The sequence below is a fragment of the Staurois parvus genome, unplaced genomic scaffold (genome assembly GCF_062004578.1).
Source record: "Staurois parvus isolate SC_StPar_1 unplaced genomic scaffold, SC_StPar_1.0 ptg000668l, whole genome shotgun sequence".
Lineage (NCBI taxonomy): Eukaryota > Metazoa > Chordata > Amphibia > Anura > Ranidae > Staurois > Staurois parvus.
Window position 1 is genome coordinate 2433754 of NW_028318464.1, and position 15954 is coordinate 2449707.

General features: G+C 43.0%; 1 protein-coding gene across 1 annotated transcript in view; it reads right to left on the reverse strand.

Moving 5' to 3' along the window:
• The window catches only part of VAMP7 (vesicle associated membrane protein 7), a 46147-nt gene extending 43673 nt beyond the window's left edge, over nt 1-2474 (reverse strand). Inside the window, exon 1 of the mRNA XM_089651940.1 lies at nt 2354-2474. The gene's annotated coding sequence lies outside the window, so the exon portion shown is untranslated. The remainder of the gene's footprint in view (nt 1-2353) is intronic.
• Between the last annotated feature and the right edge of the window lie 13480 nt (nt 2475-15954).

Consider the following 15954-nt stretch of genomic DNA (forward strand, 5'->3'; position numbering starts at 1 on the left):
GTTTTTTATGTTTTTGGGCTTTGTAGTTTTGGGATGTGTTAACGTTGATAGGGGGAGGTGTCTGTTGTCATACAGGAAATGGACAAAAAAAAACATGTAGCATTTTTCATGCATTTCCATTGAATTCTATGGAACCAAAAACAATATGCTGCGGGCAAAAAAAGTCCTTGACCCTTTTCAAGAAATGTACTGGTTGAAAATGCACAGATATGAATGTGACCCATAGGAAATCATGTTACATGGACTGTAGTGCATTTCTGTAAATCTGAAAACCTCCTTTCTAGACGCATAGGTGTGAACCGGCCCTAAATGAGTGTAACACTTGTGTAAAGCATCCAGCTGCTAAGTATTCCAGCCTGTCACAGATTCTGGCCACAAAGTGGGGCCTGACGCTGTGCCTCAAAACACTGACAGGACCAAACCATGCCTGTTCTGTGGATGTATAGCTGATACTTTATTTTCCAGTTTTGTACAGAGCAGTGAGGGGCTTGAACTCCTGTCCTTTCTGTGCCCATTGGGGATTTCCCATCACCTCCTTTCTCACAGACCCAGCAGAAAGTTAGAGGAAGTCTCCCAAAGTTAGGGGAATTCCCCTCTGGAAGTTCTTCAAATGTGCAGCTATACTACGGTCCCTCTGAAAAGTGATCTGTGGCAAATCGTTTTTCAAGAGTATTTGCTAGAAGGTGATTTAGCCCTCAAAACCAGACCCACCGTGCTGCAACTGCATTCACTTGCATGGGTGGCGTTGGACAGCAGTACAACCGGAAAGCCCAGGTTCACATATATGTGGTGTGGTACATCGCACGTGATTCACGCAGGAACTGCACCACATTCCTGTGCAAATCACATGCGAATTCTGTGCGGTGCAATTTGAGCCATACATTTTGTGTGGCTCTAATCGCACCGCACCAAAAAGGTGCAGGACCATTTTTTTGGTCAGCACTAGAATCAGAACGCATGGGTATTCACACCCATGCAATCCGATTCTGCACATTGTACCGTGTTTGGCGGACCAATTTTGGGGTGTTGTTAACTTTACACACCTGGAGGGGTTCGTGTGAACGGGGTGCGATTCTGATGTGGTGCGGAATTCGTACAGAAAACGCTGCAAATTCGGCACCGTATCAGTGTGAACCCAGGCTAAAGGTGACATGCAATTTCTGCATGGCATCACGACCCCGCCAAGTGTACAGCCCTGAGCAGCCGCATTTCTGTGTTGAGGTGGGTGGTTGGGAGGGCGGTAAAACTTGCTTTTACTCTAGTTCCACACTAGTCTGCGGGGATGTGGGTACAAGAATCACACCTGTTCCCGAACCCACAGCCAAAACGCGTTGCTCTTGCGAGACACACTGCCCTGCCATTCATTTTGAATGGCACCCCCACGTATCTCAGCCCACAGGGCAATTGCGGGAACAGTTGGGAAACGGCGTTGTCAAAAAGACTATGCGGTTTCCCTGCGGCTGTGTTTTCAGAAAGATACATGCACCTTTTTCCTGCGGGAAATGTGACACAGCAGCCTATTTAAATGAATGAGCTGGTATGCCCAAGCAAACACGGGCCTCACAGACCACAACAGTGTGAACCGAGGGTAAAGGGTCACTGCACACTAGATTGTGGGTGTTTCTGTACAGACCCCATGCATTCCAAAGGGCTACAAAATGCATGGGAAAGTGCAAAAAAGTAGTGCATGCTCTACTTTTGCAAATTGTGTGATACCTATTGGCGGCTGCAAACACACCGCGTTCGTGAGATGTGTTTGGGGTGCCAACAATTAATGGCAACTGCGCACTTCTGCCAAGGGCAGCACATTCGCGCATTAACCGGCCCTTACGCCCCCAGACCGCCTGTGTGAAGCGGCCCTTAAGACAGTTGTCACAGGAACTGGTGTCCCCATTGGAAGACTTCCCGTCATCTCTTGTTCTGGGGACAACTAGAACATTTTGCATTTCCGGTCATTTGACAATGCTCACCTGTACATACAGAGGAAGGGGAGTCTAAGGAAAAACTGGACAGAGGGTCTAACCCCTCCTGACTATAGAATGTTGTCAGCTGGAGATCAGTAGAAGTTGTAAAGGGATATGAAGTAAACACAGGCTGGGGGAGGGGGGGGTCACTAGAGTACATCCAATCCAAGGACAGCCCCAGCCACTCACTGGTGAAGTCTGTGTTCACAGCAACCAATCAGATTCCAGGATCCCCCTCAGAGTGCAGTCAGGGGTTGCCATGGGCAACAGCCCTGTTTCCTATGACTCAAACTCTATGACATGCTGATAGGAGGCTTCCTCCCCCCCTCTCCAGCCCCCAGTCCATCCTCCCCCGGTGTCCGCTCTCCCCGGGCTCTGTCTGCTCCTACCTGGAGGTGCTCGGGCTGTATACAGTCTTCTTCCCTGATCACAGAGCTGATTGCATGCCAGATCTCCCTCTGCTCGCTCCTCCCCCTTCTCTAAGGACAGATCACGCTGACTTCCGCAGCTGACTCTTTGTCAGAGTGAAGCATCATGGGAATTGTAGTCTTGGCCGCTGATGACTGGCTGGATGACCTGTGCTGCCTGATCACACAGGGACACTGACAGCTCAATCAGGGACAGACACACACACACAGATCAATATGTGTACCTACAGCAAGGAGGCAGTCCATATACATAGTGCTGGCCATACACACTTCAATAGATGTTTATTTTCTTATCAGTCAGAAAATCGAACAATAGTCCAGAACACAATCGACTGATAAGCCAAACAAAGGGAGGTGGAATTCAACAGATAGTTGGAAGATATTGATGGCTGTACACACTGATCAATTTATCTATTTCCAGTAGGAATAATCAATCTATAGTTGACTCATTGCTGCCGATCAATGAAAAACAATCGATCGTCTTGCACCCTGGCCGATCAGCTTGATCGAATCCCATCTAAATTTAGCCTAAATAAATTGGGAAGTTATTGCTATTTTTTTATTTCAGGTATTTATATAGCACTATCAATTTACACAGCACTTTACATATTGTACATTCACATTAGTCCCTAACCCTCAAGGGGCATACAATCTAAGGTCCCTAACTTACATACATACACATACTAGGGCCAATTTAGACAGGATCCAATTAACCTACCAGCATGTCTGTGGAGTGTGGGAGGAAACCAGAGTACCCAGAGGAAACCCATGCCAGCACAGAGAGAACATGCAAACTCCAGGCAGGTGGTGCCATGGCTGGGATTTGAACCAATGACCCTAGTACTGCCAGGCAGAAGTGCTAACCATTTAGCCACTGTGCTGCTTGCAGATTCCATTGAATCACACATTGGTCAAATAAAAAAAATCAAGGTGTGTATGACCACCATAAGATCATAGCTCATCAATAGTATCTCTGTTTCCACCAAACAGCCATGTAATCTGATCAAATTTATAATGGAATCATCTCAGTGCTGCTGATCAATGCAAAAGGGTTGATCGTTTTTTGCCTTGGTTGATCATCTCAGTTGATTGAGTCCGATCTAAAGTCAAAATCAATTGGAAGGGAAGTTATAGCTATTCGAACATTCAAACTATCAATATACAGTGCTTGTCAGATATGGGAAAGATTTCTCCGCAAGCAGTAATGATCTATAATAGGGGTCTCCAAACTGCGGCCCGTGGGCCAAATGTGGCCCTTTCTTGTAATGAACAACAGGCGCTGTGCTTGAAACGTGTCTACCTTCCTACTCATCAGTGCTCCCCTGCTGTTATGTTTTAAACTGTATTTGACACTTCAATTAAGTATTGGTGCTTCCAGGAGAGTGTGCAGCCATTCTATTGGTGTACCATTCGATTCACTGATACGAGGCACTATTCCTCCCACTGACACCAACAATGGGGTACTATTCCCCCCACTGACATCAGAGATGGGGAACTAATTCTCTCACTGACACCAGTTATGGGGCACTATTCTTCCCACTGACACCAATAATAGAATTTTTTTACTCCCACTGACCATCAAGGCTATGGCACTGTTTACTCCCACAGATGTCAGGACATTTTTAACTCCCACTAGCCACAGTCAGCCCCCCTCCCCTAATATTTGAAAGACAGTAAACTGGCCCTTTGTTTTGAAAGTTTGGTGACCTATGATCTACATCAACACACACACAACATCAGATCATTCAAAAAGAATACTCCTAATGGTGACCATACTCAGAACAATTTTAAAAACAATAGTATCGTAAATCTATTTACTGTCCAGGAGAAAAACACAATCAGAAGATCAAAAGGATTGTTCAATGTGCCTTATGATGGCTATACATGCATCAATACAATTCTTCAAAGAATTAGCCCTGGTTCACACTTGTGGGGGTCGGGCGTGGCTGAGGGTGTTCCAGTGAGATGGAGGGGGTGACCCTGGAGTTGGGAAATATTTTTATGGAAAAAGCAAACAGGTACAAAGGTAATGCAACCATTTCCACAAATGGAATTCATTCACATCATGCATACATACATACAAACATGGAATACATCAGAATGCAGAGCTGTCAATCTGGACCACAATGGTGGCAAAATGAGGAACATTACAGAAAACAATTTTTTCAGAGTGACTAAGAAAGCGAACAAAATACGACATGGAAAAAGACACATAAGATAGGGGAAGGGATATCAAATACTGAGCAGAGTATGGGTAGTATTTACCTTTCAACAGTAGCCAACCAGACCCATGTAAAAGGTCTGGTAGTCTTGTCCCTTTATAATCTCTTTGTGTGTATACAAGGTTTCTAACCTAAGGGCTCATTCACACTCATGTGTTGGTGATGAGTGTTAAACACACCAATGTGTGAAATGGGCCTAGGTAATCATTCACCAGCTAGTGAGGATGTTTGTGTTTCAATATTCAGGTACTAGGCTAGGCTGCATTTAGTGAAATGAACTGTATAGAACAGGGTTCCATAGAACCTTAGGCTTCCTCCAGGGGTTGCTGGGGGTTCCTTGAGCAATGAGCAATATTTGCCTCTCAGATAAGTTCCCACTGACACCATTGATATTTTTAGCTATATTTAAGGGGGTAATTCTTCCCAATGACCATCACACTAATGTATCATGAGTTGTAGTTATAGCAATTTTTACCAGGTGTTTCCTGAGACAGGTAAGTTCCTTTAAGGCTTTCTCTTTGTTGAAAAGTTTTAGAAAAGCTAGTATAGAAGTTTAAAATTGTTTTCTGGAGTTAACTAGGAAGACATATTTAAAACACAAATTTTTCTTTTTGGGATGTTGAGAGTTATTGAGAAAGTTGTCCTTTTCACTCATTCAAGTAACCCAGAGGAGACATTGCAGCCAATGAAATTAACTGATTTTACAAAACTGAATTACTATGTAGTGGGCACTTCCAACATGAACAATTTTTGTAATAGATAGAGATCATCTACTCCCTTAAGGGTTTAGGTAGAGCTTTATAGCAGAAATTCAGCTTATTACTAGTGGGTGGGTGCACATTTTTCCTCCTTTGGTGGCGGCAGTGGGTGACCTTTACTGTTGCACTGAAAGGCGCTCTCACATATAGATTGTAATACTAACAAGAGGGTTGAAAGATTTTAGCCATTGTTCATTCTAGAGGAGAAGCGTATCTTCTTCGGGGGACAAAGCTGGACTGAAGGCAAGAATTGCAGCAAAAGCAACATTTTTATTCTTACAATTGCTGAGATGAAGAATAGCCAGTAGATGGCTCTCTATACGATGAAATACTCTATTATGAAAGTGTGTGCAGTTTACTAGGAATAAAAAAAATGTGATTTGTCCTTCAGCTTTTCTTTCTTCATATATCGTCCCTCAAACACCAATCTTACCTTCAATACTGCACCGTTGTACAGGCTCTGCTCTTATACTGAAATTGCATGCTCTGATTTGCTGCACACTGTGAGCTTCTTTGTATTAGATTATGGTTACCATGTGTTCTTGTTTGCTTAGGAAAGCAACCATTTTGAGGGGTCTGGCAAACAATTGTCCCCAGCAGGCTTTTTAAATTGCACTGCACAGATGCCAATCCTGTATGGTGTTGCAACTCCATTTGTGCATGCATGGAAATTGGCCCCAGACAGTAGGCCAGCTTTGTTCTGCTCTTGTCATCATACAAACAACACACTGGGGTTCACACTCCTGCCGTGAAATAGCAGTTGCTTAGGTGGATGATGAGAGAATATCCAACATCTGTCCCCAGTCCTTAGCCAGTACCTGGGCCATCATGTTAGACATGATGGGAGGTATGGAGGCTGATCAGCACAGTGGGGGGGCAATTACTGGAACTGATCCCCTGTATAGCTCTCTCTGCAGCAGCTGAAAGCTGGCTTCTTTTCTTCTCCAACCTGCTGGCTTTCAGCTTCTGCAGAGCCATACAGGGGATCGGTTCCAGTAATTGCCCCCTTGCCTAGGCCCCCCTGTGTGCTCCTATCCCCACAGTGCTGCTGGCTTCCCTCTTCCCCTTCCCATGGGCAGCTGTTAGCACACAATATGATCCTTCAGGATGGAGAGTGGGGGAAGAGCCCAGTAAATATCTCACATTAACCACTTGCCCTCCAGAGGATTTACCCCCCTTCCTGACCACGCCATTTTTTGCGTTATGGAGTTGCGTTGCTTTAACTGACAATTACGTGGTCAGGCAATGCTGCACCCAAATTTACGTTGCTTTTTTTCCCACAAATTGAGCTTTCTTTTGGTGGTATTTGATTGCCTGTGCGTTTTTTATTTCTTGCACTATAAAAAATAAAGACAGACAATTCTGAGAAAAAAACAATATTTTTGACTTTTTGCTATTAAACATGTCCAGTAAAACAAATTAAAAAAATCAAATTTCGTCATAAATTTAGGCCAAAATGTATTTTGCTACATGTGTTAGCTAAAGAAAAATCCCAATACGTGTAAATTAATTGGTTTACGTGAAGGTTATAGCGTTTAGAAATGCTGATATGGTGTTTACAAATGGCGAATCCCATATGCTGGTTTTTGTTTTTTTACTAGTAATGGCGGCGATCAGCGACTTATTGCGGGACTGCAGCGGGCATTCTGACACTGGAGGGAACTGACACTGACATCCCCAGTGACACCAATACAGTGATCAGTGCTACAAAAAAAAAGCGCTGACACTGTACTAGTGACACTGGGAAGGAAGGGCTTAACATAAAGGGCGATCAAAGGGTTAACTGTGTGCTAGCAGTGTTTTATTAGGGGGCTGTGTCCATGTGTTTCACTGTAAGCACACTGCTTTGGATGGCTGTGCACAGCCATCCAAAGCACTGTGCACAAGCTGACAGGGAGTTTACAAACAGTTCTCCTCCCTGTTGGAGATCCTTGGCAATTACTGGGTGCCGGTGAGTAATCAACGGCCGGGACCCAGTAATTGACAGCCGCAGCTGTGAATGGCGGCGCGGGTAGGGCGTGCGCCCCCTACTCAGAAGTGCGAAATCACGTATATATACATAATTTTGTGCACCCGTGCCACCCTGTAGCAATATTTCTGCTATAGGGCGGTCGGGAAGCGGTTAACCAGCCTCTTTCTTTCCTGAATAAACACGAGTAATCGGTACAGATGAATCACTGTGTTCATTCATAACTGAAGCATAGTAAACTGTTTTTTTTTTTTAGGGGGGGGGGGGCTGTCAGCTTGGATTGGATTTATGGGGCCCCATGGTTTCTAACAACAGCCCTGTAGAGAGTGGGCTGCATATGTATGGTGTGGTGCTTTTGTGATAATTATAAATAAGTAAATTGGGCAGTGTCTGACTCCTGTATATGATTATGACGCAGTGCAAAAGTTTTTCTAGATCAAAAAGTAGGGTCTTTTTAGCAGGCAAAAGGTTTTTCAATGAAGTATCTCCAGAGAGCTTTTCAAGTAAGTTTTCACGTTTTTTTTTTAAGTTTTTCTTTAAGGGCTTTTTTTCCGGCTCAATTTTTTCTCAGTTCTCTCATCCTGTATATATACTATGGAGATTCGTTGTCTGCTGGATCCACCCATGGTACATGACGATTGGACAGCCAAGAATGCCATTTATTCTGGATGTTCTTTACCTGTCCCACTATCCCGCGGTGTCCTACCCGCAACCCATTTCACCTGCTGTCCTGTGTTTCAGGCGCCGGCATCTTCACTGTGGGCACCTGGCTGTGACAGCTTGCGGCTTCACAGCTGGGTGCCCACTGCGCAAGCACGAGTAGCATTGTGCCTCCTGAATAGCCCCGTCGTCTTCTAGTTACAGCAAGGCAACGATTCGGAGTCCCACAGGACCCCTTTCGAGACTCCGAAACATTGCCTTGCTGCAACTATATGATCCTTTATGCAAACTTTTGCACCTATATTGGTGATTCTCGGTATGCTGGTGACATTCTCCCTTGCTGATTCTGTTCGGTTCCAGCCGACGGTCGCTGCAGCACCCACTTACACACAGCCATTTTTAATGCAGGAATGTGTGCGTTTGGATTGTACACTTGTCTTCTGGGACCTGTCACGTGTCCCAGAAGATTACGGGGAGGGAGCGTAGGAGGACAACTTTCGCTTCCAATCGCCTTGGCGTTCGCAGTGGAAGTGGGAGCGGGTACCTGTCAATTTTCAATTTCGGGTACCCGCTCCCCAAAGGTGCCAATCCTTAATGGGGAGCGGGAAAACAATCTATAAAGCGGAACTTCCCATTTTGGGTGGGACTACGCTTTAAGGAGTATCACATTGATAAAATATATGTCTTGATGAAATATTAAAGTGGCTTTCATAGATATGCCTCTTGATAATGTAAATTTGTTTGAGTTGGTTCAAGTATGTGGACTATCCTTATTAGATGAGAATTATATTTTTATGGTTGTCAAGTATTCTGAAAATAATGTTAAGAAGAATATTCCCATAATTTCTCATGGTACTTGATCGGATGATGCATATGTTGTATTTCAGTCCATCATATCAGATATCTAATATCTCTCCACACTCTGATGTAGGTACATATTGTTGGTAAATCATTTGTTTTAATATCTCTCAAACAATCTACCCAAATCACAATCCATATCATGTCATTATAACTTGTTGATATTTGGTTAATTCTTTTTATGCTTTTGTAATTGCAAAATTGAAGGGCTGGATTCCTGTGATCATAATATATACAGTATGAATACCGTATATACTCGAGTATAAGCCGACCCGAATATAAGCCGAGGTACCTAATTTTACCACAAAAAACTGGGAAAAACTATTGACTCGAGTATAAGCCGAGGGTGGGAACACCAGTGGGAAGAATTGTGCCTCATCATTGGTGTCAGTGGGAGGAATAGTGCCCCATCATTGGTATCAGTGGGAGGAATAGTGCCCCATCATTGGTATCAGTGGGAGGAATAGTGCCCCATCATTGGTATCAGTGGGAGGAATAGTGCCCCATCATTGGTGTCAGTGGGAGGAATAGTGCCCCATCATTGTTATCAGTGGGAGGAATAGTGCCCCATCATTGGTGTCAGTGGGAGGAATAGCGCCCCATCATTGGTGTCAGTGGGAGGAATAGTGCCCCATCATTGGTATCAGTGGCAGGAATAGTGCCCAATCATTAGTATCTGAGGGGGGAATAGCACCCCATTATTGGTGTCAGTGGAATAGTGCCCCATCTTTGGTGTCAGTGGGAGGAATAGTGTCCCATCATTGTTGTCAGTGGGAGGCATAGTGTCCCAACATTGGTGTCAGTGGGAGGAATAGTATCCCATCATTGGTGTCAGTGGGGGGTGGAGGAATAGTGCCCCATCGTTGGTGTCAGTGGGGGGGAGGAAAAGTGCCCCATCGTTGGTGTCAGTGGGGGGGAGGAATAGCATCCCATGATTGGTGTCAGTGGGGGGTGGAATAGTGCTCCATGATTGGTGTCAGTGGGGGGTGGAATAGTGCCCCATCATTGGTGTCAGTGGGGGGGGAGGAATAGTGCCCAATCGTTGGTGTCAGTGGGGGGGAGGAAAAGTGCCCCATCGTTGGTGTCAGTGGGAGGAATAATGCCCCATCATTGGTATCAGTGACACCAATGATGGGGCACTATTCCTCCCACTGACACTTGCTGACCCCTGTTCCAGTACGGTGCTGCTGCAGCCAGCATATGTGGTTGCAGCAGCACCTAAGCACGGTACACTTACCTGCATCTCCTTCACTCGATTTTCGCGGGGCCGCTCAGCTCCGCCTCCTCGCCGGTGATTGGCCGCCTGTGTGCCTTTCCTGAGCTACAGTTCTGACGGTCAATCACCGGTGAGAAGGCGGAGCCGAGCAGCCGCGCGAACATCCAGTGGACGTACCGAATGAAGGAGCAGCCGCGCTTCCTGGACCGGATTGTCGTGGGACCGGAGCCAGGTAAGAGACAGCAGCCCCCTGCAGACGTTGACTCGAGTATAAGCCGAGGGGGCCGTTTTTCAGCACAAAAAATGTGCTGAAAAACTCGGCTTATACTCGAGTATATACGGTATGTCAGCTGAGTATTTTGCTGAAATTAGGACCTTGGTTCCTTTGAATTGTTTGTCTAAGTACACCTGAGGAGTGTACAAGTAGCTAGGGCTATTGTCTGTGTGCTCATTGGTAAACATTCAGTTGATCTCCCAGCAGATATTTGGCTCTGTTGATAATGGGTATTAAGGTTCCCGACAGGCTCATATGCTTGTCCTGCTTAACAATTGTAAAATTCATTTGCGGCTTTACTTAGTTATTAAGTCATTTGGGAAGAGCCATCTTCAAGGTCTCTGATTGTCTTTACCTGTTATATCTCTCATGATTCAGGTACCTAGATGCTGGGTTTTCACAATGAACCAGGGGCGGACTGACCATTTGGAAACTCGGGCACTGCCCGAGGGCCTGGGGTCAGTAGGGGCCCCATGAGATGCCCCTGGTACCTTTTTCATAGGCTTTTTTGTTTGGGCAAGGACACAGGGGCCCCATGATCCCCTATTGCCCGGGGGCCCATGAGTTTCAGTCCGCCCCTGCAATGAACATTTATGGCTTTTGGTCAACACTAGCCATGTTATGTTGGGTCAGGGCTGTGTGACTCAATTGTATTTCTAAATAGGTCATCTATATTCAGTCAACCATTGTGAATGTCTTTTGTTTGAGGTGGTCTATTGTAAAGGAAAAACACTTCTGTTCCTGGGACATTGCTGTTGTTTCACAACTGTCTTATTGAGTGGTATTTTTGGTAATTTATGTATCAAAATCATACAATGGGTAGGTAACAAAGGTAAGAGTTTTTGTGAGTTTCTGGGCCACACATCCAGTACTGGGTATGTCCTGCTATCTTCAGTAATCATTCATCTACACAATGGAGCACAGCATTTAAATATATTAAAGACACTGTCATGCATAGGGACATTTTGGGGAAAAAGTAAGTAAAGGTAAACTAGAGATGTGCACCACAAAAAAATTTATTTGATTTCGGATTCCTTTGTCAAGTAAATCATTTCGTTTTGTCATATTTGTTATGCTAAAATGATCATTTTCTGAATTTGTTTCGTATATTTGGATTCGTTTTGTATATTTGTTGTTCGAAATCGATTCGTATTTTCAGAAGCTATTTCGGAAGATATGCTTTTTGCATTTTAACGCGGCACTTCATTATTTCGGGAGATTACTTACGCACTCGGAGTCATCCCTGCTAGTCCAACCCACAAAGAGAAATGGAGTGAGCTGAAATATTAATTAAAAATAAATAAATATTGACTGAAGTAACAAAAGTAACAATTGGAACACAATTAATTTCTGATTCATTCGTTATGTTTCGGAGATTCTGATAGAGCCATCTCCTTCCAACCCAAACACAATATGAAGGAATTAATCTTATTTCACTTTTATACCTTACTGTATTTATTACAATACGTTTCCATTTCATATGTAGTACATTTTCTATAATAATGAAAAATGTTAAAGCAAAGAGAATCGGCTGATTATCCAAGAGTCAAAGTCTACCACAACGTTCTCATCTGAATAAGACAAAAGGATCTGAATTAATTTTGATCATTCATTATGTCGTTACTTTATTTCTGATGCTTCAAACATTAACAAAAGGCCCAAACTATCACATTGTGTAATGCAAATGAAATGCGTTGTTACATTATAATTTATTTTGGATTTGTTGAAATTTGTTTCTATTGTGATTCAGAGATTTGGATATATCTGAATAACAAAAAATTTGTCAGAATTTTGATTTGTAATGATACGAATTGCACATGTCTAAGGTGAACTAATCCTTTAAGTTTCTGAGATTCAGAATTCAAGATAGCAGCTTGCTCTCCACATGCTTAGTTCAGGATAGCATTCCTTAGGGACCTCTCTCCCAGGCAGAGCTAAGAAAATCATTTAGATTTTATAGGCTCAGCATGAACATACTAGGCTGTCATCTTCAGTTTTAGAAACTCCAGCACACAAGTCTACATGGCTGAAATTGCGCATTCAAAAAACTTGCTTCAAGTATAGAGAGGTCATATTGTGATGGATTTGGTAAAATGCCTATTCTGTTTCCTGTTTAAAATATACATTTTATATATATATAAATTTACTTTTATACTTTTTCATATTTCTAAATATATGTGTTGTGCGTATATATTTTTGTCTGCTGGGCTTTGCAGTCCTCCTTAACTTGTTTTGCTCAGAGCGATGTTTTGAACCCCTCCCTTCGCACTGAGAGGACCTTATACTTGGGCTTTGAGTATGTGAGGGGGAGTGAAAAAGATAATGGGCAAGAAGCAAGCATCAAGTTTCTACATTTCTCCTATATTTCAGCCAAGCAGAATGTGCCTTTTAGAATGCGACTGTATTTACGTAATAGTGATGTATACTCTATACGTACAAAGCCGTCCACCATACTGCCCTGAACTACATCACTGACCTAATATCAAAGTACCGCCCAGCACGCACACTCCGCTCCTCACAAGACCTCCTTCTCTCTAGTTCCCTGGTCTCCTCCTCCCATGCCCGCCTCCAGGACTTCTCCAGGGTGTCAACCATCCTCGGGAACTCCCTGCCCCAACCCATCAGATTATCACCTACTCTCCTCTCCTTTAGGCGCACCCTGAAAACCCATCTCTTCAGGGAAGCCTACCCCACCCCGTTAACTTGACCGACCTCCTCCACTCTTCCCACCACTCCATCCCCCACAGCTATCTCCTCCTGTGCCACCATCCCCTCCCTCCTAGATTGTAAACTTGAAAAAGCAGGGCCCTCAATCCCCTCATGTTTTGCATTGTATTGGTATTGTTCTGTCACATGTTCTGTCCCCCTTTGTAATGTACAGCGCTGAGCGAACTATTGGCGCTTTATAAATACTGTATAATAAATAATAATATTGTTTTCTATGTATAAAAGGTTAAGCACCGCCCTGCAATAAACAGAGATGATGTGAAAGTGGTTGTACTGGACAGTTGTAATTATTTTCCGGCGTACACGCAATCCATATTTCAAAATTAGGAACAGCAGCAGAAATCCTACCCTGAGCCCGATTGTGGTTCTCACAACCTTTTTAATATATGATACGATCTTTACAAGTAATCTGAGCACCCTTTCTGACAGCAGGGCTTTGTAGGGGTAACTAACAAGCAGCACACTCTTGCATGTATTTGAACTGCTCTTTAATGCACCCAGAAACTTTCCAACATGTTGAATAGAACGCTTCATTTCCAGCCTGGAGTAGCAAGGTTAGCTCTTTCGCTTTCTGTTTTAATGTTTTCTATAATCATTCTGGAATGCAGAAACTCTCTCCGGATTATGTTGCTGATGTTTACATAAGGGAGAAAAAATATATTTAAAAGCTAACATGAACGTCCAGGCTCACAGGAATAGAGGTACATTGGAATCAGGGAAATTACTTTTTTTAACAGAACAAAAGAAAAGTCTGACACTTAAATATTAAAGGGGTGTTAAACCCAAAGCAAAACAATGCAAACTGCAGCTCACATTTTATAACCAGTTACGGCAGTTTTTTTTTTCCTTTTGGGAGAAAGGTTTTACATAAATTAATCTTATCATCAAAAGCTTATCATTGTAAGCACCCCTGTCAGTGTGAAATGGTTTGTCTCATTGTTGTAACTGATACATTCTGCTGGAGAACTTGTTCTTTTGAAAAGCAAAAGCCTTACTGGCTGGATCACCAGATTAAAATAGAATAAAGAGAGCCTAAAAAAGAAAATGAATACAGAAAGCGTAAGATGCAATATAATAAATGTTTGTTTTTGGGTTTAATACAACTTTAAGTGTTTAATCGGTTGCTGTCTGCGTACCAGATATGTGTGGCTGCAAAAGGGTGGGCTTTAATGCCCACATGCCACACATATACCTCACTGGGCAGCCAATGTTTCCGTGCTTAGAATGCACTCACTTCAAAATCAGCTCTCAGCCCTAACGACTGGTAGCTGGTGGGAGCGACACCCAATCATGCAACTACCATGACAGCCAATCACAGTGGTCACGTGATTGCTGGTCCTTCCCATCCCTTGGGCATGTAGAACCTTTTAAAGGGATGCTGGAGTGTGAGAATGGGTTAAAATGCACTTATCCATCATAAGGTCACTCTGATAATGCATACTTTAACCCTTACATGACCAAAGATCAGTGATGCCTAGCCCGAATTTATCAGGCATCAGTGTACTTGACAGTATTTCTTTGGAGTATCCACTTGCTGACCGCATAACCTAGGAGTGGCACTCCTATGCTGGATGACCTATCTAGTACGTGATCCAGCACTTCCAGGTAGGGTGGCACGCGCACACCACCAGGGACCCAGCTGTGCTGTGATTAGACACTGCACAAGCCAATCAGCGGGTGCCGGCCAATGGATGACCGCTGGCACACACTTATTGGCAAGGAGAAAGACAGATCAGAGCCTATGTAAACAATGCAGAGCTCTCTCCTGTCAGTGGGGATGTGCTGGATTTTGTTTCCCTACAAAGTGCCGCCATTACTAATATATAAATACAAACAGTATATACCATAGTCTGTAGATGCTATAATGTTCACGCAAACCAATCAATATATTCTTATTGGGTTTTTTTTCCTTACCAAAAATATATAGCAGAATACATATTGGCCTTAATTCATGAAGAAATTTGTTTTTTTTATTGGATATGTTTTATAGCAGAAAGTAAAAAATATTGGACCGTACTAAAAATTTGTTCCAATGGATACATATCCTCCGTCATCCTTAAAGGCTGTGGGAGTGCTGCTACAAAGTTTCTTAATTGGTAATAATCCCACTCATCAAACCTATAAAAAATTCCTTCTTTATTTTTTAAATCTATAAAAGTGCACAATGCCCCTTTCTAAGTGATATCTTTTAAACATGTATTTCTATCTCTTATCCAATTCCCTGCAATATTCTCTTTCCGTGGAGGGAAAAATTCTGTCCCCACCAACGGTATTAACAGTGAGTTGTATTCCCACCCCCTTTGTTTGTGAATACTATCCCATATCCTAAGGACATTTTGTGTTAAAGTGCTAGTATTTTCAGAACAATTTCTAAACTGTTGTGGAAGCCATATAATCTTATCTAGCTGTGACTCACTCAGTGCCTTTTCCATCCTAACCCAACTTTTGCCTGTGAATTATATATCCAATATACTATTCATGAAATCAACACTGCCCAATAATATCCCCTGAAATCCGGCACACTCAAATCCCCATTCATTCTATCTTTACACATTACTTCATAATTTACTCATGGTCTTTTATTTGCCCAAATATTTTTAAGTATCATCTTTTTTATTAACTCAAAGAATGACCTCTGTAAATATATTGGGAGCATTTGAAATGTATACAATACCTTAGGGACTATCACCATTTTTAATAAATTTATGCGACCAATAGAGAGTGATCTAATGGATATTCTCCTCAATTCATCTTTCAGCTCATTTATCAATGGGATATAATTTATCTGATATATATCCTTTAAAGAAGGGGTTAACCTAACTCCTAAATAATTTAATTATTTTTCCCTCCATACAAAGGAAAATGCTTCCTGTAATCT